The sequence below is a fragment of the Aphelocoma coerulescens genome, chromosome 10 (assembly GCF_041296385.1).
Source record: "Aphelocoma coerulescens isolate FSJ_1873_10779 chromosome 10, UR_Acoe_1.0, whole genome shotgun sequence".
Taxonomy (NCBI): Eukaryota; Metazoa; Chordata; class Aves; order Passeriformes; family Corvidae; genus Aphelocoma; species Aphelocoma coerulescens.
Window position 1 is genome coordinate 7,566,280 of NC_091024.1, and position 24,421 is coordinate 7,590,700.

General features: G+C 43.3%; 1 protein-coding gene across 3 annotated transcripts in view; it reads left to right on the forward strand.

The window, feature by feature from the left end:
- Positions 1–1,576: 1,576 nt before the first annotated feature.
- The window catches only part of MCTP2 (multiple C2 and transmembrane domain containing 2), a 149,166-nt gene continuing 126,321 nt past the window's right edge, over positions 1,577–24,421 (forward strand). The window contains exons 1-2 of one of the 3 annotated variants that reach the window (XM_069026017.1): positions 1,577–1,856; positions 1,976–2,077. The gene's annotated coding sequence lies outside the window, so the exon portion shown is untranslated. The other 2 variants (XM_069026018.1, XM_069026019.1) reach the window with 2 other exon arrangements.

Genomic DNA, 24,421 nt, shown 5'->3' on the forward strand with positions numbered 1-24,421 from the left:
CCAAGGTTAAGGCAATCTGTAGGAAAGAATGAAAACAACACTGGGAAATTAATATCTCATTTCAGCCAGGCCTAAATCATTATCTGCAACATTTTGGGTGACTCAGCACGTTTCCTGAGCTTATTCTTGCCTCTCTCTCCTTTCTCTGCTGTATCTGAAGTTTTCCTCCTGCTGATTGTAGGATAAATCAGGTTTATCCTACTGGGCTGGGCAGAGACACAGCACTTGCTGGGTGTTACACATCTCCAGATCACTGCAAAGACCTCTGGCTGGGGATATGGTACATGGCAAAAAACCTACAAGAAACACAACTAATTCTTAGATTCAATGACTGGATTTTGGAGTTAATGACCAGGACAATGAAAAGAACAGGAACAAATATAATCCCATGCAAGGAACAACCTTCCCTCTTTCCCCAGGCCCAGTGTGGAAATATACTGCTCCTCACTGGAAAATAAAGCTGTGAACACATTGTTAAAAATAGGATGGAACAATGTCTTAACTTTTTGATTTAAACATGAGAACAGAATTTTTAGGATTAAGCATATTAATTATTCCAATGATATGTGATATTTGCTATTGAGGGTCAAATATGTGAAAGCTCTCTCTGTTTCTTTTTACTTAGAGTTTACTACAGAAACGATTAATCATAAACATAAGCTAGACATAAGAGGGGAGAGAGAAAATTAACAGCTGGAGTGGGTAACAAAAAGAGAGAAGCATGAGGGAATGAAATAGAAAAATACACATAACCACATTTGCTGCACAGGTAATGGGGAGAAGAGCATGAATTTGTATTCTTTGAATATGTTCTTGTTGACAGAAGCCCACAATTTTTATTCACCATAATTTCCTTCTCCAAGGTATCCATTTTTACTTCAAATCTTGATATTTCACATAATATACATCCTAGAGAATCTTCATTCCCTGCTCTTCCTCCAGATGTATGACGAGAGTTAAAATATCTAGATTATACAGAAATAGAATGAACATTCCATAAAAATCTATAACAAATATCACTGATAAAGCACAAAATGATAAAATCACATTTTCATGCTCATAACAGGTTGGGTTATTTTATTTGTTCATTCTGCCAATTATTTCCTCTTAGAAGGAGAAGGGTAAACAGAGACACCAGATAAATGGCTCGAGGTGGCTAGAAATGGCTAAAGCAAAAATAATGATAGCTCAGGCTGTTTCTTTATGGAGCTTGTATCCCAGCTCATGCTTATGGAACTAATTATTATATTGTGGATCTTGTTTGTCAAGCACCATTCACAAGAAGTTGTCCTTGCCCCAGAGCTGTGTAGCTGAAGCCCTGATATGGAACTAAATTGGCAAACTCTTCAAAATTACTTGAAAAGTAAGTATTCGGTCAAAGGTACAGGTGAAAAGGCTGAAGGGGCTGATGAAAGGTATTCCCCAAATGAAGGAAATCCTGTCCAGATGAAGAGGTCATTTCATCTGCAAGCCTTAGGCACTGCAGGGATAATAATCCCCAGGTTCAAGCATTAATGGGAGAATAAAAGACAAATGGAGCCATTTGTCATTTATTTCCAAATAAATGCAAGTTCATTTTGCACAGAACCTTCACCTTGTCTCAGCAGGCAGATCCTAGAGGGTAATTTCAGGGCAGTTTTCCCTGGTGTGTGCTTGCTCAAGGTTTATATGAGTTTCTGCTTTACTTCTTCAAGGCATTGGGCTGCTCAGAGACTGGCTGGTGCTTTGTATTTCATGATGCTGCTTTTGGTGAACAAAAATCTTTGTAACAATTCCACACAGTTTTCTTGTAAAGGGATTTCCTTAAGCTAAGAGAAGCACCTACAGTGATGCTGTGGACTGTGAAGGAAGCAAATGTAAGTGTATTTTTACTGCCTTGGCACAAGCCTGGGAACGATGTGAATGCAAAAAGGCTGTGGCTGAACTGGGGGAAATGACACCCATGAATTGATTAAAGCACTTTGCTGATATGCAGCAAGGAACACATGGTCCTGATGGAGAATGGTTGGATCTGCCCACCTGTGGCCAGGAGAGATGTGCTGGTGACTCCTACCCTCATTGGCACCAGCCTGGGAAGGTAAAGAACACCAATGAATCTGCAATCAAGCCCCTGAGAGGCAGAGGGATGAGCCCAGAAGGGCTGTGGCAAAAAGTAGGTTTGGTCTGCCTGGAGGAATGCTTGGAGGACTCCTGGGCTGGGACCATCAGCTCTCCTGCTCCGTCCCTGAGAGCAGCTGCTCTCACAAAGGAGCTGAAAATGGCTATTTTTTGTTAAGGGTGAGTAATTTTGAGGCTTAAATATAATGTTCATCTTCTGTAGCTATGATAGAGCCACTTTCTAGTCCTTACATTGAAGCCTCACATTGAAGCTGAGCGGTTTTTTGACTTCTAGACGTTTCCCAGGTTGGTTACTTTGCATGGGGATGGAGCAACAAGTGCTCCAGCTCATTTCAACCTAGTCCCAATTTATTCCCCTTCCTTGGCAATATTGGGACAAGAGAGAAAGCAACAGCTCTTCAGCTGCCTGGGCTTTTTGTGAGCTTCCATGTGCCAAGGTTGAGCTGTTGGAATGCTTCGTGGATCTGAATATGAACATCTGAGAGCAGTGGAAATGGTATGGGGGTGGCTCCAGGGCTGTAGAACCACTCGATGCTCTGCTGAGGAGCCAGCCAGCTCATCCTCTGATCATTACTGAGACCTGAGGCTCTGCACTTCTTCTGGAGCAGTGGTGGCAATGAAGGGGAAGCTGGAGTACTGACGGACTCTTCGCTTTTCCAGTGCTCACCAGTAAAGTGTTTGAGGGCCCTCCAGAGGAGAGGGAGGAAAATAAACCACAAACAAGAGAACCCCAACAACAAACAATCTGGTTTCTGTAGTCCATTGCTGAAAAACAAATCAGTGCCTCTGTGGTGATAAGGAGAATTTGGTATACAGATGCACTCTGGCTTACTGAAGAGTCTAAAGCGGAGGCAAAGTAATAACTAAAAAAAGAAACACACATAAACCCTTATAAAGCTCTAGGCTTGTGGCCTGTTTTGCTCTTTCCCTGCCTCCTCAAGCCCAACACACCTTCAGACATTCCTGGCTGAGTTAGCTATAAAAAAAACCAAAACATGTCTAATTTGGATTCCTAGAGCCCAGTCCTATCCTAAACAAACAATGCTGCCTGGAATTGCTTGCCAGACAGTTGGCATATCTCACAGATCAGCTAACACTAACAATAACGTGTTTCAAGAAGGAGAAGAGGCTGAACTTGGCCTCCCTCACCAGCTGGAACGGCAGTGTGGGGATGTGTGCCCAGCTGAGCCCCTCCTCTGGAGAGGAAGGATTGGCGGAGAGCAGGTTTCTCGACCCCGGCACTGAACCCTGTGGGGAGGTGGTTTGCAAGCTGAGCTAGGAGAATAATTCCACTACAAATTGCTCCAAGTGTTAAAGCTCCAGGGAGCAGATTTAATAGCTGCCTTCAACTCCTGCATTGGTTCGTCAGACTCTGGTTTATGGGCACAGCTGGATGATGGGGAGAAAGCCAGGGAGGGGAGGTTATTCTGCACTTAAATTTGTGGAAAAATTAGTCTGCACTTGTCCAGGCTTTCCTTTGTGTTGATTCATCCCTGTAAGTTTAGATGCATGGAGGAGAGGTGCAGGCTGTGAGGGAGGAACTTTAATCCAGCTTGCCTGGATCAGGAATGTGGGAACCAGCACCAGCCAGACCTTACACGCTTTACCAACAGTGAAACGGGGTTTCAGCAGCTTGCTCTGGAATTTGGGTGGCCACATGTAAACACCAGCTTAGCTTTCTGCGAGAAAAAAGAAAAGTTAGGACTTCAGGCTTATATTTGTCTCGGATTTCAAATGGTGAAAGGGGGAGGGTGTATAAATGCCAACTCAGCAAAATAAATGGTTCACACAGAAAACTCCAATGTCAGGAGTGAAACCTGACTCACTGAGAGCCTCTTGTGTACTAAGTGCATGTGCTGTAGTGACAGGAGAGGATCCCTGCTGCCCTCATCCTAACACAAAATGCTGCTTATGCAAGTGTTTAGAGCTCAAAATGCCAAGAGCAAAAGAACAAAGGTATCTCTCGGAAGATGTGAATAAGTGGAAGCTGAAGTTTCACGTATCAGCTTGGGCAGTGTGCAAGGCAAACAGCAGTGGTCCTTGCTGGAAGCCCAGCCCAGCACATCTGCCTCATACCTGCAGGGCAGATCTGGCTGCTGGGCAGTGCTGGCATCTCCTTTTGGGAGGGAGCATCTGAGGGGGTTGCCATTCCAAATGGATCTGTGTGGTGCTGCTGGGAAGGAAGCACCTTTTAAGAGCATCTGTTTCTCTCATCTTCTGTGGAAAGGCTTATCTCACCTGGCAGGCTCTGCCAAGCCTCGCTTAGGAAACACTTTCTTGAGGTTCCCAGGATCTGTCTCAATTTTCTTTCCTCCCATTCCCACCCCCAATGATCCCATCACCCTCTAGATCCCAAAGCTGGTGAGCAAGGACTGGCAGTGCTCTTCCCAGTATTCTTTCCTCTTTCCTCCAGCCCAGAGCTGGTGCATCAGTCCTGTTTCACTGAGGAAAAAGCAATGTAGTCCTGTACTGCCCACTGAAATGCTCATGGTGCTGGAATGGGCTCTGTCCCTCACTGCTATCAAATTCAGTTCTTAGCAAGACTAAAACTTCCTCTTTTGGCTTCTGACCAATGCAACTTCTCCAGGTCCAAATCATTCAGTTGCTCAGCTCTTGTTAACCATTAAAAATGGTCAGAAACTGGAAAAAATCAAGACAAGGGGAAATACTAGGAACATGCTTGCAAAGGAAACCTACAAATCACCCCAAAACTTAAACAGCTGCACCAAACAGAAACAGAGAAGTTGTTCAGATGGCAAAAGTACTCTGTGCTTATCTAATACCTCTTCAGACCATTTCTAGGTGCCCAAGGCTGTGCAGGTTTTCACTTGCTTGTTCCTAAGCTTGGCCACACTTGCTGCTTTTCCAGCCCCTGATCCTGTGCCAGGGTTGGGTGATGCTCCCAAGTCAGCAGCGTGGACCTGCCTGCACAGGCTGGGCCTGTGGGGACCAGGCAGGTCCCCCTGCAAAGCCCCCGAGCCAGGGGCTGTGTGAAAGCCACGGGTGATTCAAGGGTGACAGAAAGCAAAGCGAGCCTGTTGTGTTATGGCTGTCACAGCTGTGCCAGCGTCTGCAGCAGCTGAAGAGCTCATGTGTCTTGTAGGGGGCTTTGTCCATCCAAAGGGGTGCAGAAGGCTTGCAGAATCACTGTTTTATCCCTTGTGGGGAGATGTGAAGCATCTCCCAGCAAAGGGCTTCTTCCTGGTCCAGAAGGCAGCTGTCTGCTGACCCCAGGGAGCTGTGGGAGCCGTAGGGCTCCATCCTAGGGCAGGGAGGCTGTGCCCTCTCACAGAGCCACTCTGGCTGTGAAGGGAGCTTTGTGAAGCTCTGCAGGGAAAACATGTCCATTACAGTCTGAATATTGCTGGAAATAGTCCCAGGGAAACCTGGAACCAGCCAGAAAGTACTTATTAACTAAAATTGCAAATAATGTGAAAGTTTTTCCAGAGCCTTCTGAGTGCTAATGTCCTTTGTCACAGCAGGTGTGGAGGTCTAGCCCCAGAAGGGAGACAGTAAGTTGGGAGCAGGCTGTCTGCTTGGGGAGTGAGCAAAAAGAATAAAACAGAATACAAAAAGAAGTATGGAAGGAGGGGATCCTCTGTGGAGCAAAGGAGGAGGCAGCTCCATCGGTCAAGAGTATCTGGAGTCAGAGATGCTCTCCAGAGCTCAAAGCAGCTTCTGGCCCTTGTTCACTCTGCATTTGGCTATTCTAGATGGGAAGACATCTGTGCATGGACCTTTTAGAGCAAATTCAGCAACACTTACCTAAGATGCCCTTCTTCAGACTAATTTTGCAGTTTTGACTCTTGTGCTGTTGAACATCCTCCTAAGGTAAACGGAGCAAATCAAAGTGAACATTCCTGACAAATTAGTGGGCAAACACATTAGCAGCTCTGAAATGAAATGTCTGCACATCACATGAATTCATTTCACAGTGTTTATATATTTATGGAAATGCCTTTGAATTATACCCCCAGCTCTAGCACAGATGATTTCTTCCTGCATTATAAACCAGGTTATGTGGTGATAACTTCTAGACCCCTAAGAGCTACTGGAGCATGTAATTATCTTGTTCCACTTATTAATGATGAAAGGTCTATGCAAGTCCCAGAGTAGCTGTATGTACTGTGCTCAGTAACCTAAAGAGGCTATATAAATTTAATTTAGTTTAAAATTTAGTTGCTGACTTTAAATAATCTTCAAATACAGAATATAAATGTTTTAGGGCATTTAAAGGTTTTAAAAATTATTAATGGATCTGTAGTACTGGAAATCTAAACTCAATTTTGTGGTGCTAAGATATGGAACTGAGAAAGTGGACTACAAGGAAAAGAAGCTGACCAGACTCTATTCTGAAATGCATATTGCAAAAAACCATCAAGATAATACAAATTAGGAGTCAGGCTTTTAATTGTGAAGTAATATTATCAGTAATGGAAGAAATGTTAAAAATGAGTTTCATCTTGACAGCCTTGGAAAGTGGCCAGTTTACGACATTCTGGGCTAGAGATCTGCAAACCTCCATTCCCCAACCTTCCTAAAATGGCATCACTCATTTGATGATGTCTCCCAGCTCTAATCCTGCTTCTCCAATCTGCCATAATAATGCTAATTAGTTCCGTATGTAAATAAACTATTGTTGACAGGACACTTTATGCAATTCACACATGACTCATGGAGGGAGAGAGAGAGAGAGAAGTTTTAAAAATGATTTATCCATAAACAGAGATTCCATATGTCCTAATCTGGCATGGATTTCTCTCCTTCTCTTCATAGCAAGGAATGTGTGTGTGCCTGTATAGCAGGGCTATAATGTGACAATTTGTCTCAAAGGGAAAGCAGGATTTATGGTACTTAGTGGAGACCACAGAGGTAAAATGAGCAGCAGGCTGTATTTAATCATCTGAATTTTCAAATATTTCTTTTGCTTGGGTAAATGTGTCTTTGTTCCTTCTTGGAAACGTGCTCGGCTGGAGGACTGGTTCCTGTAAATGTGTCTGAAAATGCTGCAGGCACAATGAGTGAAGTGCACACAGGGAGTGTGAGAGGATCCACGGACAGGGGACACTCCTGCAGGAAAGGGGTTGGACCCCAAATTCTCTAGGCAAGATATTAACACGTCCTTGAAGAAAATGGGTGTATTGGGTGTCCAATGCACGTTTCTGGAAATCAGGGTATATTGCACTGATCCCAGATAAATGCCACAGGAAATCCAGGCAGAGGAAAAAAAGGCATTCTGAACAGTTAAATACTATTTATTTCCCCTGTAGGGGCTGATCCTGCGTCCTTCAGTGATACTATTCCAACCTTGAGAGGAGCTGTGCTGATAGGAGTGTAAGGCAAATGTGCCCTTAGCAGGGTTTGGAAACTTCACTGGGAATTAACCTTAGGCTGAGATACCCTGTACCTGGATTTTATTTTTGCCCTTGTAGTCTGGACTGCAGTACATATTCTTCTGGTGGTGCTGGTTTTTTCTCCCCTCATCTTCCTTTTGCCTCTTGACTTAATTTATTTTTGGTTTTAGCACAGGGTCACTCACATTGCTAAAAGTAATTTATGTAATTTGCTGATTCTACTGTTATTTTAAATCAAGCCCAGGCTTCTCCTAACCACAAGATTTCAGAATATGGAATTTGGGGTAAAACAAATAGAAATCATGGAATTTTGGTGCTTAGAAAATAGCACATGGATTACCTGAACACAGATAAAACAGATTAACAACCCCCAAACCAGTGGCAGGTGGTGTTTGTGCCTTCATAATTTGAACAAGACAATGCTGCACATGTGACCCATAAAATGGAATGAGACAAAGTGCTACTGGCAGTGAGTCGTGATGACAGAACAAGAGAAAAAAAGCTGAATTTTGAGTATGTGGGGGCAAAGCTGGCACCTGCAGAGAATAAGGCTGGCTGTTTATTTGTGGCAAAGATGCCAGCTTTGCTGCCAGTGGAATTGGAGCCTGCTTTCTTCCTTCAAAGAAAGAAATCTCTCCAGGGGTGACAATGGTTTAATTGGGATGGCTTGTTCCAGCCTTTGGGCTGCGAGTCCTAGTGAGGCTGCCAACGAAGTGCCAGTGTAGAGGAGATTTGTCTGCTGCAAATCCATGTCTGCTGAGAATTGGACCAGGCATGGATGGATTGGCACAGCTGTTTGTGGGAAAGGCAAGGCCAGAACTACTTTTTCCTCCTCTCTTGAATTTTCAATGACTTTCCCCCTTCAGGCTGTGCAGGGAGAAGAAACAAAGGCACTGAGCTGGCTCATCCAAAGGAAGAGATCTATGAAATCTGAAAGTTTTAGAGCCCATCCTATTGCTAAAATCACTGTCTCTGTCCTTTACTTCCCACCAAGACATTTCTGGTGTAAACAAGTGGTGGTGATAAAAATGAAATAAAAGCAGATTTTTGTGAGGCAGAGCAGAAATTTGGGTGTGGAGCAGGAGCTGCCTTTGCCCAGCTCTGCTAAAACTTTCCTTTTCCCCCTCTGTAAACATTTGACAGCTTATAGAGGGATCATAGATTACATTTTCACACTGTTGCCATTAATTAGTGCTTGAAACATGAAATGAAGAGTTGGGTTGCTTGGCTGCTGTGAGGTGAGTGATGTGCATTTACTGAGTGGTGATCTGCTGCCTGCCAGCACATCTTGGCTACCTGTGCTGGCTGGTTTCAGCCACAGGAAAGAGCCTGGGGTTATGTTGTGCTGAATCCATTTAAAAACAAAGGAAAGGGAGATTCTTTCCCATCTCTCTAAACGAATTCTTTAATGAGCAATATCCCCAACATAGGCTTAGCAAAAAGGTAAGTATTTTGGTCAAGCAGGGTAATCCCAACCCAGAAGCCAAGTCATTCTCAGGGAGCTGGGATTGCTGGAGAGAATGGATTTTGAGAGTGAAAGGTGAGCTCAGAGGTATGGCTGGGGGGTTCCAGTATAATTTTTCAGGGAAATTTGAACATTTCTGCAAAGTCAGGTGCCCTGTGTCCCCATGCAGTGGCAGTTGCTCCTCATGCAGAAATGTCAAATATTCCCTATGTGCTGGAAGAGTTTCTAGTAAGGGATGATTGCCTAGACCCCAGAAATTCCAACTGAGTCAAAGCAAGATGACAGCATAGAAAATCTTTTGCTCAAACTAAGGCAACTTTTAATTGTTTTGAGGCAAATAGTGTGTCTGTATTTGGAAGAGTAAGTGCAGGACAAGTCCACAGCAAATTTATCTGCTATTCCTAACCCTATGCCCAGTTTTTCTGCTATAAATATTGAGAGAAAGGCTGGTGGTATGAAAATCTTGTGATATTCCTCCTGAGAATCTTTTGTCCCAGAGTGCAAAATGTGAAATTTAAATTTGCCCTGTGTGCAGCTCTTCTGCGTGTACATAAACTCTGAACAGAAATGTCAGGATTATGGCCAAGGATGATTGAGTAATTAGTTACAGAATTTTTGCAGAAACACTCTGGAAGAATCCTCCACAAATTTCTGGGGTTTATGTCAAAATGTAGGTCATGGGGAAAATGTAAAATTTGATTTGCAGATGCAGCTGGCAGTTTAGTTCTCAGATTACCTCTGTGTGTTAGCAGATTTTTGTGGTTGCTGCTTATCTCCCCATCCTTTGGAGCAGATTCTTCAAGCCTAATATTGGCAGTGATGGCTGTGGATTCCCCTGGCAGAACCAGAAGTGTGTGGGCATAAAAATGCAGATTGATTTATGTGAATTTTTGTTACTTATCAAAAGTCCCTATTGAAAGGGACTTCCTGTTCAGGCCTTGTGCTACTGTTTATTGATCTGATATGAAGCTTCTACTGACATAAAGCTTTATTTTTCCTGTGGTGAAGCTTCACTTAAGTTTGATAAGTCTTTTCTTGGAGCATCTACCCAAGTCCACAAGCACATGGGAGCTGTACTAGTTGTTGTATTGAGAGAGTGTGAATTGTCAGGCCCCAAAGCTGCTGCACTGTCTTGTGTGAGAGGTGAAAGAAGTTCAACTTGTTGAAAAGCTGGTGACAGTGAACTCTAACATGGGAGGGTGTGGGGTAGGCTGTGACAGAGGTAGCTGTGACTATGTTTGAGGTGAAGTAGGTGTTTCTTGAAATCCTGTTGCCTCCAAGGGGGCAGTGAGGCTGTGTGGGGATTTTAGGACACTGCTTTTCCGTTGACCTATGAAGAAGTCTCCAGAAAAATGTGGCAGTTCAAGGCCTGCTTTGGTGTTTCCTGGTGCTCCCAACGTTTTCCAGTAGGATGCAGTGGAGAGGTCAGCTCCCATTGCAGTTGGTATTGGGACACTGTTTGGGTACCTGCTAAGCAATGCGTCTTGCTCTGGTCTTCAACCAGTTCCTGTGATCCTTTGCAGTGACTGGAATCCTTTCCAGTGCATGGAGGAGGGAAACTGGACCTAGAGCTGCCATAAGGAATGGGCAGGCAAAAATTCCGGTGTATCAATGACAACTTGCATTCAACAAAAAGGTGAAAAAATACATCCAAATAAAGCAGACACTGGTATTGTTCTCTCTTCATAAGCTTTTTTTCAGAGCCAAACTATCACTGCTCTTAGCAGATATCACCCAGAGAAGCTGTCCCTGCCCATGGCAGAGGGCTGGAATGAGATTTAAGGTCCATTCCAATCCAGACCTTTCTGTGATTCTACAAACTTGAGCTCAAGAGCACACTTGGAGCTTGGCTGCTCTTGCTTAGGGAAGGAGTGGGGCCATGTAAGAAAATCCAGTTCACCATGAAACAGGCACCACGTGGGTGGCTTTGCAATAAGTGCAGAAAGAAAGATGGGGGGGAAAAAAGGATACCAAATTGGTCTGCAAAAAGGAATTGCATTGGAACAAGTGTGGATAAGTGACCTAATTCAGAAATTCTTTGGGTTTATTTAACAGCTTCTGAAGAGCTTGTCTGAACACAAACTTGAAAGTGGATTAGAAGGTGAGCCTGGCAGTGTCTAAATTTACAGGTACTTCTTGAGATCCATGTTTTGTTCCAGGCTCTGCTACTGGCCTGGAAGGAAGAAGAAATTTGGAGAGGATATTTCATCTGTCTTTGATTTCCTGTAAAATCAAAGCAGTGATACCAGCTACCATGAAAACATGTGGAGATAAGCTGAAGGAAAGTTATTAATTATACTAGTAAAATCACTTCCACGATTGTCTGTGGCAAGTTTCCCAAATTAAACTCTTGAGTTGACTTCTTTTGGTAAATAAAATTCCCTTGTTTATGCCCCCTTCCCGCTCATGACTGGAATACAGGAGGGATCTCAACTTTCTGTTGCTTCCACTTAATTGGATTAGTCAACTACCTCCAGAGGTATGTGCCTCAGGTCCAGTTCTTGCTGACAGCCAAACCAATGGGCCATTACATGAGGTAGATGGAATCCAGCATCAAAGGAAAGAGCAATTTGGGCTGGAGTGATGCCAGGACCTTTTTGTGCTTAACCAAATACCTGCATGCGTAGAGATTTTTTTTCTCATTTCTGCTGTGCTTCCTTATTGCATGTTGGAAAGGATTAAAGCCTCTGCTCGTGAGCAGGGTTGTGCTACCGTTATCTCCAGTGCCCAAATAAAAATGGTGTGGGGCTGTTTGTGATGTGGGAGATCCCTTCTCACTTTCCAAAACTGGTGGCTCTGGGGAGTGACAGGAGTGCTGCAAAAAACTACCTACACATGGGATTCTTAGCAGTGCTTCCATATGATCATCTCTTCATCTCTTCCTGTCACAGATTCAACAAAGAAAATTAACACTTATCATTGTTATAATGTGGCAGGGGGCGGTTGCAAGGAGAGGGGAGTGCAGTGTTCCTGCTCAGTTCTTCTAATGAAGCTGTTGGTGCAAAATAGCTTCCAAAACATCTGTGAAGGTCCCTGGAGAGCCTGTCAGAGATGTGGCATTGCAATAGTTCGTGTTGCCCTGGTGTAGCCCTCAACAGCATGCTCTATGCTGTTGGCTGTGGTAGCCCACAGACAGTGTCCCTGTGGAAGTTCCATTCACTATAGCAAAGGACCACCTGCAACTTGAGAACAGCTCCTAAACAGACACTGGGAAAGCTGGAACTGTGTTCAAAGTCTCTTGAAGAGCAGGAAAAAAATCAGATAAATATCCAGTCCAGCATGTGTGAGAAATGATCCCCTAGACCTCTACGGAGCTGAGTGCAGCTGTTTTGCAAATTGACCCCTTTGGTTTCTACACTGAGCCAGATAGCTCAAGAGAATTGTGTTTACGGTGTAATTTCTATCCTACTATCAGTATCCTCCTGGGAAAATGATCTTTGTGTTCCTTTTCTGCTGAGGAGTTTGGAAGCAGTGGCAGGAGAATTGCAACTGGGCTTTGTTTCTTCTCAAAGTTACTGTGGGGCCGAGCCAGTGGCGCAGCTAAGGTAATCTGGAAAGATCTGCTAATCAAATTGTTGGCCAGCCTGCTTGGCACAGCCCATCCCCTGCTCTGTGCCTTAGTTTTCATGTTGAAACGTGGGAGATGATGCTGATCTTTGAATTACTTTGTCTGGAAGAGGAAAGAAATGTTTGAGCGTTGCTTATGTGGGACTCTCCCTCCTTATTACTAATGTATGGAATTGAGAGCTTTGTTGCAGTAGTGGGCTAACATAAAGAGCAATGAAATCATAGGAGTTTGCAAAAAAGCTCTGGACTGCCTTTAGAGATGCAGCCTTTCCTGGAGTATCTGCTAAAGCTGTGAGAGATCTGAATTAACTTACTGGGTGCAAAGCTGTTAGAGCTGGGGCACTCTTTACAGCCCACAAAACATTTGCAGCTACTTCCCCACCAAGTCAAGTGCTCGGTTTTGGGGTTTTTTGGTTGTTTTTTTTTTTGGTAGGGATTTTGCTTTTTGTTTTGTTTTTCAATCAGCCCCTGGTTGCTTCCACTCCTCCTGCTTTTGCTGTGCTGAGATTCAGAGATTCAGCTTTTTCACAAGCCTCGGGGCAACTTGGCCCTACAGATCAGGCAGGTACAAAGACTCCTCTTGAAAGTCTTGTCCTGGGGGTCTGCATCTGTAAAACCTGGCTCTATAAAACTAGCATGTGGGTATGGTTGTTCCCAGCATAGGATAATATATGAAGTCAGGAATTTCAGTGTTAGTCCTGGGTGTGGATTTGCCACTCTGACTCTTTTTTCTTTTTTCTTCAAGGAGAAGATATTCTTGCTTTATTTCCAGAGGCGAGCCTTTCCAAAGTTGTGAACACAAGAGCTTGCCAAATATTAGCTTTCAAGGTTTTAAGTTGCACAGTGTTTACTCGAGTTACCTCTTCTTGAAGTCTATATAAAGAGTCATGTTTGCTCAGGCACACTCCTAAAAGCCCCAAGACATGGCTCTGGAAGGAGGTATGCAACAGCAAATGTAAATATTGCTGTTCTTAAAACTGGAAGCCCTCTGAATAATCTATAGAAGGAAACAGTAACATGAGGAAAAGGCCTTAGAATTGGAGGAAACTTTATATGATTTGGAGGTGAAGACTACACAGCAGTACATGGAATGAATAAAATCCAGACATCCAGGGATATTGTAAATACAGCTTCTCTTGGCCAGGGCTTAGCCCTGCAATCACAGCTGCTCTCTTCTGTTCCCCAGCGTTTCCCCTTGCTGTCACCAAGGCAGCATTTTCCCATACCCCAGCCTCTGAAGCAGTTGCTGGGAACAGTTTTTAGGGATTTTGCTGGCCAAACTACGCTGGCCTCTTGCTGTGGGACGACAGCTAAAACCAAACTATTTGTTGTACTTAGCCAAGTGATTCCCTCCCACCTTTTGTCAGTAACTGGTGTCATTTTTCTGAGAAGGTTGTGGAAATATGAGTTTCAGGTGCTCCGTGATATGATAAACAGGAGAGGAATTTTCATGAAGAAGTGCCTAGATACAGTGCAAATAAAGAAAAGCAATTGAATTAAAATTCAACCGCAATATTTACCAGTCTCCCCACCTGCCTGTATATGCAGGTATGCTGAGACCAAACTCACATCATGTTTCCTGCAGCTGAGACAAGTGAGAGGAGCGCTGGCTTGGCTGAGGAGAATATTTGCCCTTGCCACAACACTTTTTCTATGTACCAACAGGCAGCCCACCGAATTTCCACTTCCTTTCCTCCCTCTCTGTACATAGCTATTATCAGCCTTCCCACAGCAAGGGCAGGAAGTAAATAAATGGAGCTGCACCAGAAAAACCCTGTGCACGAGTTAGTGCAGAATTATTGCACTTATCAGTGTATTTATCTACCGCTGTGCAGCCTCGATGAGTGAAGGATTGCTGCAGGGCTGGAAGCAGCGGGAGCAGCTGCGATCCTGCATCCTGCAGATGGATTTATGGTTTCCCGGTGCCATCTGCTGGCACAGAGCTCGCTTGTGCACGGAGCCCTCCAGCTCCTCTCTCCCTAAGCAGATGCTGCAGCTTTTCGCAGATGGCGTAACCCCGATCCACCCTTTCTGGGTGATTTCTTGGGCTTTGCAAAACAAATGCTCTCTGTAGCCAAGCACCTGCAAAACCGCTCTGCTCATGGTCCCTCCTGGAGTCTTGTTCAGCTGGGAGACCCCTGGGCTTTCCACAGCTCCCTTCCTCCTGCTGTAACGCTGTCTGCTCCATGGGAGCAGCCTCAGATCCAAGGGGAACTGCAGACAGAGCTTTTTGCATAACCTAACAGGCTAAACTTTTAAATCCATGTGGTTTTGAGGGGGAGAGTTTGTCTTCAGTGTGGAGTGGTACCAGTAATACTGCTGAGGTAGGGCTGTAAAAATACTGCTGGAAAGCTTTCGGAGCGATGGAAGCTTGATTTTTGTAGAAATCTCTGAAAAAAGAAAAAAATCCCACAAAATTAATATCCATGTGATAGAGGATGTAGGGAAGTTTGTCCTTTCTCTGTCTTGTGAAAGGGATGTGTGGCAAGCAAAGATGAGCTGTGATAACAATATTAAATGGTGATAGTCCTTGGCTTTTGCTGTTAGAACTCCAGATAACCCAGTAGAGCTGTTTTTGTGCTTTAAATTTGCACTTCTTATGCTTTAAATTTGCACTTCAAATTTGCATTTTTCACTACCTCCATCATAGCATCTGCTCTGGGATGGTGTGTGCTGCAAGGGGACCAATCTCTTTATCTTCCTTGCTGCTGGGAAGCACATTTTGGTGTGTGTCAAAGTCCTGATGGTGCCCATGTGCACTGCATGAGCCTAAAGACAGGACATGTGTCAAAGCCAAGTCATGAATTCATTTTTAAATTCTCCATTTTTTAGAGGTAATATATCATTCTGTGTAAACACCACTTAAAAAAAAATATAAACTTGCTTCATGCACCTTGCTTTGATTTCAGTCCAGGTTTGCCCTGGGCTTCCCTTATTTCTGCCTGTGGGGAACTTGCACCAGTTAGCCACAAATAAAGTGGAGTTTCTGACACTTAAATTCTGGTATGTCAGGAGTGGGTAGTGACAAGACTGAGCGGGGATCTGTGTTAGCATGTTTGCAGATACGGATCAGAGGTTTGAAATCCAGATGACATGAGGATGAATGAAGAGGAGAAATTGCTAATCAAATTCTCCAGGGCTGCAATGCAATAAACCAGGGTAACTTGATGGAAAATGTAATCAAGCCTTCTAGTCTGTTTTTCAGCTACATCTAGGCTTCAATTTTTCAGCCTTTATGCCTCCCTCTCACATGGATTTTAAAAGGAAGGAGGATGTCTGTGAGGATCAATGAAGTAATTTAGTTTTACCAAGTGAGTCCAGTAATCCTGCTGGACCAAGCTTCCAGAGATTTCTTTCTCTTAATTGGGGAAATATTGTAAAGAAATTCTCCATCTTCAGACCATTACTAGTATAGATAATGCCAAAGCAGAAGCATAACCTCAAAGTGAAAATTGATTTTTTTCCCCCTCGTTGGTCAATAAGTGGCTAAATTTGAGGGTTGTTTTCTCTATCTTGCACATATATAAATCTGCTTTTCTGAGTTTCAACACCTGATTCTGTGCTGGGGGAAATTGGTACTTGTGTTCACTGTCATGTTTATCAAAATGATGCAAAATAATACAGAATATTTATCAGTAAAAAGTGTTCATGGACATTATAATGGACTGAATGTCTTTTTTTGAGACAAGAGGATGCAAAAAATACTGCCCTCACATTGGTGGGTGGGGGTGTGCCCTTGATTAGAGACTTTTACTGGATGCAGAATTGCAGATATTCTGACATTCCTGTAGGAATCTAATTTTGCCTGAAAATAAGCGACATAAGCCACTTGTGTAAGAAAATAGAGGGGCTGGAATCTGTGATTGCAGCCGTGGAGTTGTCAGAGTTGCAGCATCTTGCCTTGAGATCTTTGCTCCCAATGGCCACAGTGCGGCAGCAAAATCCAAACAGGCTTCCCCATCCTAAAGCAGTGTCAGGAATGAATCCATGAGAGCTTTAGCCCACGCTGGCATGTGTTAGTACTTGACTGAGCTAAATCCTGCTGCAGGGAAAGACTAATGGGATTCACCTCTAGCAGTACTCGATTCCTTTTGTGCTTTGCTCCTGGAGGAACTGGACTGGGTGGGAGTGACACAAACTTTTCTAGACACTTTTAGTAAGTTTTGGTTGAGTTGCATGGTTTTTCGAGGAAATTAATAAACTTTTTTTTTAACCTCTCTCTGAGGATGAATTAAAGGCATAGCAGAAATCAGTCTGGCTTTGGAGCATATGTGCTTTACTTCAGTCTTGTCATATTGTCATTACAGCTTCAGGGTCCTGTTAGGCTCTACAAACACAGTATGAAACCATCCCCTAACCAATCCTTGAAGCCTGAATAAAAAGCAACAAGGAAAGGACCCTTCCATTACAGATAAATAATAAAAGCATGGAGGCAAAGGAAAACTTCTATTTTGTGGCTAAGGATTTCTCCAGGGACAACTAAGAAACCTAATCTTTTTAAAGAGCCTACTTCCCTCGGGATGAAGTCTTCAAGTGTTTGAATGCCTCTTGCCTAAAACTGCACTGGAAATACCTCGTGAGGTGACTGGAAAGCAAAGTTTTATCAGAGGCCTCTAGAACCATATTAGTCCTGGTTCCAAACCCACTTGCTGCCCCACGGCCTGAGCCATAACTGATAAGCACGGACAGGGCTGAAAGGCAACTAATTATTTATAATAAAAGAAAAATAGTGCAGTTCAAAATGGATTTTTGCCTCCTGGTACATAAATCTTCATAGTTTCTCTGTTTGTCTAGAAGGACAGGAATTTCTTTGCAACCAGAAAAAAAGATGTTGGCTGTGTCTGTAGCGTGCCCAGCTCAGCAGAAGGGAAATGCTTGTTCATTATTTGCAGCCATAATTAGGATAGGACACTAGTTAAAGGAGAAGCTGTTTGCTAAGCAATCACCAAGTGAGATATGAGGCTCTGGGAGCAGCATGGGAGAGCACTTGCTTGAAGGAATGTGGTCATGCAGGAAAGCAGGGCAAAGTACCACCGGATGGGTGAACTCTGAAGCAATTTTTTTTTGCCTTCCTCGTAAATGGATTAGAGACAACCTGAATATCTTCCTTAATTAACACCATTTCCTATAGATGGAGTAATTTACTAGTTTAAATCGGAAATAATGTAGTACAATTTATTTAAATGACTCATCAGATAGAGTTAGGCTGATTCAGCCCTCTGGTTTATGCCTGTCCTGTAGGAAGGGGTATCTCAAGGTGCAGTCACACACGTGCTGTACCCCCAGAGCACAGGCTGTCACTTTTGGCTATACCTCTTGCAAATCACGGGGGGCCTGTTTAATACTTTTGTTCTCTTGTCTTTACAAGTTTGCCAGAATCGAGGCACAGATCTGTCAGAGTGATGTGGGTGCCAAGGAATTTTATGGAGAGATCATCTCAAGTGGGATTGCAGAACAACCAGGGCATCAGGCCCAGCCAGCACAGGCTGTGAAGGGCAGGTCCTGCTTGACCAGCCTGATCTCCTTCTGTGACCAGCTGACCTGCTCATTGGATGAGGGAAAGGGATGTTGTCCACCCAGATTGTAGTAAAGCCTTCAACATCATGGTGGGCTAGTGGCTGGAGTCAATGATCTTAGAGGTCTTTTCCACTCTTAACAATTCCATGGTTCTACAGCTGAGATGTAGATAAATTATCTTGCAGCTTACAACAGCTGGATGCAATAAAGAACCTATTGCAATTTTAAGGTTTTCTTTTGCTCTAACGATTTATTATAAACGAAAAATAGTGCAACCCAAAATGGATCTTTATGGTCTGGTGCATAAATCTCTATGGTTTCTCTCCTCGTCTAGAAACAGAAATTTCTTTAAGGTGCTGTTGATCAAAATTAATGCTTACCTGTCTTCAAGGCTGAACACAAGGCTGGAACACTGGCACACCCTCTGCAGACTCCTTATGGTTTTCCACTATACTTTGCACATGAAATGTTCTAGCATGAAATCTGTAGTCATTTCACTGCAAATAGCCTTTGGAGGGCTACTCTGACCATGAAGATAACCCTGGAAGGTAGGTATATTCTTTTGGAGAAAGGAATTAAACACAATCCTTACAACCTCATTCCTAGGCAAGCCTGATGAATCCCTGACCAGCCTCTTGCTGTTCTTGGGAAGGTACAAACACCTCTGCAGGAGATGGCACCAACACTCTGGACCTGATACATTTTCATGCGTCTCCCTGTTTTTCTTCCTCTTCTATGTACACTCTTAACCTCTATGATAAATCTTTTATTTCCCTCTCTCAAGTGGTGGTCAGACTTTCAGCCCCCTCGGCGCAATGCCAGCTTTGGAGCACAGAGGGGTTGGGTGAGCTGTCCTTGCACCTCCCTTTCTCCAGGGCCCGGTTCCATCAGCTCAGCCTGCGGTTGGGCTTTTCCCCTGAATGTGCCCAGATCCTGTTCTTTGGTGTCATTCCTGCTTGTACACGCTCTCTGAACTTTTGCTGGCTGTTTGCATAACCGTGAGCGTATTTCCTGGCTGGCATGTGGCCCTGGGATCTGTTTGTGAGCAGTAATCCTGGATGGGGGCGAGTTGGTGTTCAGAGCTGTGGGCTTGTGCTTTACATGCTCTGCAGGGTCTCCCAGGGGCTTAACTCCTTGTCTCATTTAGTCACCTTGTGATTTAATTTCTGGCCTCTCCCCCACCCCAAATATCACTGTACTTGGAGCTCATGCAAAGATAAGATTCCCAGATGTGATCCTGATGATGTTCTGAGGGAAAGTGCCTAGTACCACATTGACTAGTTCAGTTCCTCTCAAAAGTTTCTGAACATTATCCACCTTCTCACCAGGCCACTGCAAACGGAGACTGTCTTGAAAGCCAAGTTTTCAGGATATGGAATCATTTATGGAGTCTGAACAGTAACAATGCCTCAAATGCATTTTGAGCTCAAGCTTTTGATATTTCTGTATATCCATTTGCTACCCATCTGATTTTCAGACTCAGCATTGATTTCTTGCAGAATACAATCCTCCAAGCCATCAATCTATTGAGTATCAACTGATCATCTTTAGTGTCTCAAGCAAGCCAGAAGATTATTTCTTTGCTTTTCCTCCTGTCTTTGCCATTTTTATTGTTGACACTTAATGGCCATTCAGTAATAGGGCTACACCACTGCACTTTCCTCATCCACTGTACCTTTTTTCTCTTCTGTCATCAGGCCTGCTCTCTCTGGTGTTTGGACCTTCCAGGTCATCTGAGGGTAAAACCTGCAGTGCAGCCACAATAGAGGAGCATTTCTGTGCTGCTGAGACAAGGACAGCCTAAGCCCATTTGTTGCCTGCACACTGCAGGAATGGCCTTCCTTGCCAAAAATGTAGAGGTAGCCAGAAACCAGCTTTGCCAATGGCTTTGGAACCTCATGCTGGAAGATGCTCCAGGTGTGTTTCTATTTAGCTCCCTCGTGTAAGAGTGGTGCTGTTCTGAGTACTATGGCATGAAGTTCCGTGGAAGTGGAAGAAATGTGGTGATGCTAATTATATAGGCTAACAAACCTTTTTAACCTTACTTAATTTGGGTATAAAACAATTCCTATGCAAGACAAACAAATGGAGAATCTGAGCTTTCTTTCCACAACAACTATTTCTTTTCTGTAGAGTTCAGATGCTCTGACCATTTAAAAATGGAAATAGAGTTAATAGTGTAAACATGTATTTGACACATCCACTTATACATGCAACAGAGCCCATGGCCTTCTATAACCAGCAGGAAATAATATTCTATAACAAGGCTGTGATGTGGTTTCTCTCTGTCAGAGAGAGGCAAAGGAAGAGAGGGGAAACATTCATTTCAGGGGGAGGAGAAGGAGAGACTTCCATCAAGTCTGTCTTGTGTTGTCAACACTGGAGAGAAATATTTCATGCTTTTTTATAACTTTACTAAATCATATGGGAACATCAGGCTCTGAATAAAGAATAGCATGGAGGAAAAGAATGACTCAAAAGTCGATCTGTCTTACTGAAAGCACAGCTAAACTCTGGGCACGCACTATTCCTGAAACTGTTTTCCCTGCTCTTAAGGTTTATCCTTGAAGTCCCTGACTTGCAATAGCTGTTGGAGGAAATGAATGTTGGAGTCTGTACAGGATGTTTGTAATTCTTCTAGTGGTATAAAAATAACTTTCCCAGTTTTGATTAAATTGAGTCCTCGTAAAGATCATTTTAGGTTTATGTAATGAAATTTGGCAAATTCCTAAATATATTTTCTATTTAACTACCAGTCTTAGAAACAAGATTGTCAGTGTACATCATTGATATATCAGCTGTTAAGAGTGATAGACTTGTAAAGAAGCAGAATTTTCCTTCATTCTTAGTGTTGTAATTTTGAAAATCAGTGCAGTAATCTTCACTTTTAGATTACACTTCATTCTTTGCGCTGGATTTTTTTTTTTTCTTTTTTTTTTTTTTTTGAGGTTCAGACTCTTAAAGGAAGTTTATTTCCTTCTGGAAATATGACACTTTGATTCTTTAAATAAAATAGTCCTAGATTTCATTTCTCTGAAAAATTGTGGGACAAATTTGATACCCATGCAAATTTTCACTATTTCTTCTAAAAGCACAAAAAGTGGTGGTGGTGCAAGAATTGCTCTTTGGATAGGCCACAAATTAGAGCCAGACTGTAAGATTTAAGAAGGTTTATGCTGTATCAGACTTTCTCAGCATTTCCACTCCCTCTCACAAAGGTTTAAAGGTATGTAAAACACAGCCATGTGAAATATTCATAAAGGCAAAAGAAGCAGTAGCCCATGTGGGTTTGTTTCCCATGCATTGAGAACCAAAAACGGGAAATGTTTTCACCTTGCACCATTTTTAGGCAGACGAATTCAACCCAAATATTAATAAACAATTTCTAGAAGGAAATTCGCCCCAGGTGGGAAGTGATTTGCTTTGTAAGAATCCACATCTGACCTAGTTAATCTGCTCTGTCTTTGGGAACCAGGGCAAGACCAGCAATTCTATTGAGAAGGTGTGAGCTGAGGAAACCATAATGAACCCTATGACGTGACCAGTGAGGTCCTCCCCATAGAGCTGAGATACTGGAAAATATTCCTGCTCCCAGGTGATCCAGGTCACATCTCAGTGCTGGAAGTGGTTACCCCATTGGAAGCTCTGGCAGAGGGAGCTGATCCCAGGTGGGCTGAGCTGAGTGAGTAGCAAGGTGCAGGAGCATCTGAAGGGAGCTGGGGGGGAGGCAGAGTCCCCTTCTGCTGACCAGACCTATTAAATGAGTGTTTAAAAGGCTGTTGATGCTCAACCTCTCTTTTACAGCTACAGAGGAGAAGGGTTCAGGCAAACCTGATTGTCAGCTTGAGTCAGCCAAAATAGCCACTCAAATTTATGCAACCAGTTTCAGGTTTTTCCAAGTGATGCAAAACCAGGCAAAGTGGGAGAGTCTTGCTGAAACCCAGGGTTTCCAGAGCTGAATGAAAAGCAGAACTCCCAGGCCAGGCTATTTGGGAAGAATCTTGTGAGAACTCTGGGAGAAGAAAAGGCTCTAGAATAGTCTTTTGTCTCCTGAGAATGTAATTGTTTAACAAAAGGCGGTGAAGGGGGCAGGAAGATCCGTGTTGGGTGCTTGAGTACAGGATGAGAGGGAGTGGGAGGGTAACCTTGAAGGCATCTCCTAATTAATGAAGTTCAACTGCACTAGTATGAAAAGGCACTGTAATGTTTTGCACTAACTCCCCATGTGCTGTCCCAGAGCAGTGGAGCTCTCTGTTCCTGCATGTCCCCGTGACCCCATGTCCTGGATGCTTGAAGCTGTGTCCTCTCCCTTCTCCCAGGTGGAGCAGGTAAGTGTTTGGGTGCTGAATACGTGCTCATTTCAGGTTTTTTTTCTTTTTTTTGCTCAGAGTACCTTTGCTTTTCCATCAGGATTACATCAGTCTTGGAATGTGTCTTTCCCATCTAGTTATGGAGCATTCTGGAGTATTGGCCACAGGCAGAGAAATGGTGTAAGGGGAGCCAGGCTGGGCATGGAAAATATTTCAGTGACTGACCAGAGAATATTGCTCACTTTTGGAGGGTTTGGTACCATTATTGGCATGGACCTTTAGAGTCTCTATTCTAATGTGGCATAAGGGTCTGTTTTCAGGGACTATCTACTATTTTTCCACAGTTACTATCTTCATGTTTAAAATATCTCCCTGTTAAAGGAATCTAGAAGAAGAGAAAATATTCTTGATGTTTTTATCTGATGTTTTTCTGCAGAACTCTGTTTTCTATAGCTTGTGATCTCCTATGAAATTGATGTAGGTTGGTCCTAAGTTACCAAGGGCATTTTGTGGCATCTGGGATAGCAAGTAAAAATTGTGGACATTCCCCTGGATTGTTCTACTATTCTAGGGTTGCTTTTGACTGCAAATCTTCTTTCCTATACTAAATTTTAAGGTGTTTACTTGTGGTGGGGTGAAGAACTTGTACTTTACAAGCAAACAAATACCTGTTTCCTTTACCCAGTACATACCCCCTTTCTCCCCATGGCTGCCTCTCTAACTCTCCAATTTACTTGCATGTTTTCAAAATAAGAGTCTGGAAGGATTCCCAGTTTGCTCCACTAAGGCATCATTGCAATTATAATTTCACATTTGGCCTTCAGCAGAACACAGTGTCTCATCTCTTAGAAAGGAATATTCATAGGAAAACAAATAAAAGCACTCACCAGCTGGTGCCTGGTGAATTATACTGTTCGAAGTTCAAGGATATTGAGTATAGTATGTGCTGATTGGCATTTATGTGGATGTTTGACTGGCATCATTTGACTCTTTCTAGCACTAAATTCAGGCAGATATACACCAGTGTAGTTTTTGTTCTGCAGTGTGAAAAAGATGTTTAAGCTCCCATCAACTTGTTCCCTGTAGAGACTTGATTTGCAAATGGTCTGTGTTGGTTCCTCTCTTCCTTGATCCCACAGAATTGCTCTCTTTAGTCCTTCATAAAACATAGGTGGAGGCAGGCTGTAGCAGCAGCTGGCTGCCAGGAATGCCTCGACTGCTGTGTGATTCCAGCAAGGAGGAGATGTGGTGTGATTTGCTTGCCTGCTGTAAGCCCTTAACCTATTTTGTTACTGCTGGACAATTCTCCCCTTTTCCTCCTCCTCCTCCTCTCCCATCACCCAGAAAGTGGCTTGAAAAACTGCACAGGAGGGTTAAAAGGAAAGTAAAATGCTCTGGTGTTTTCCCCCTGGTGTAAGAGGAGTCGTGTCACAACTTCCTTCATCGGCTGCTAGATCACAGCTTGCAACATGGAAATGCTGTCTGTGGTGGAAGAAAGTTTTAAAAGTTAACATGAGGGAATACTTTCCCCAGAACTTTGGGCAACTTGGAGCCCTGGTTTCTACTGAACTAGACAAACAATGGAATTGCATCAGTCGTCTCCAGGATTAAGTAAAAATAAGGTATTTTTGTGCTAAGGCTGCACCGCAATAGCGGTAAAAATCCTGGATTTTGAACAACCAAATCTCTCCCAACATGGCTGCTTAGTCTTTCTCAACACTGAATTATTTGCATCAATTGGAGACTCATAAAGAAAATTAACAACAAGATGCTTAAAAGATACATAATTTTGAAACATCTTGCCGTGTGACTTATAGAAATGCCATAAAAATTCATACATTATGCTATGCATTACAAAACCCTTTAAAACACCCACACTCAACAGGTTGTTTTTCTCCTCTGTTTTCTTTTGCTGTATCTTAGTTCTAGGTATTGAGGATGGTAAATGTACAGACATAATTGGGTTTGGTCATTCTGCACTAAAACCTTCATTCATATCCCTATGCAAAGCAGAATATGCCTTTATTCCCAACTTATTGATGCCTGCCTATCTCTTATCAGCTGTGCTGAAGCTGGATGTATAAAGCACC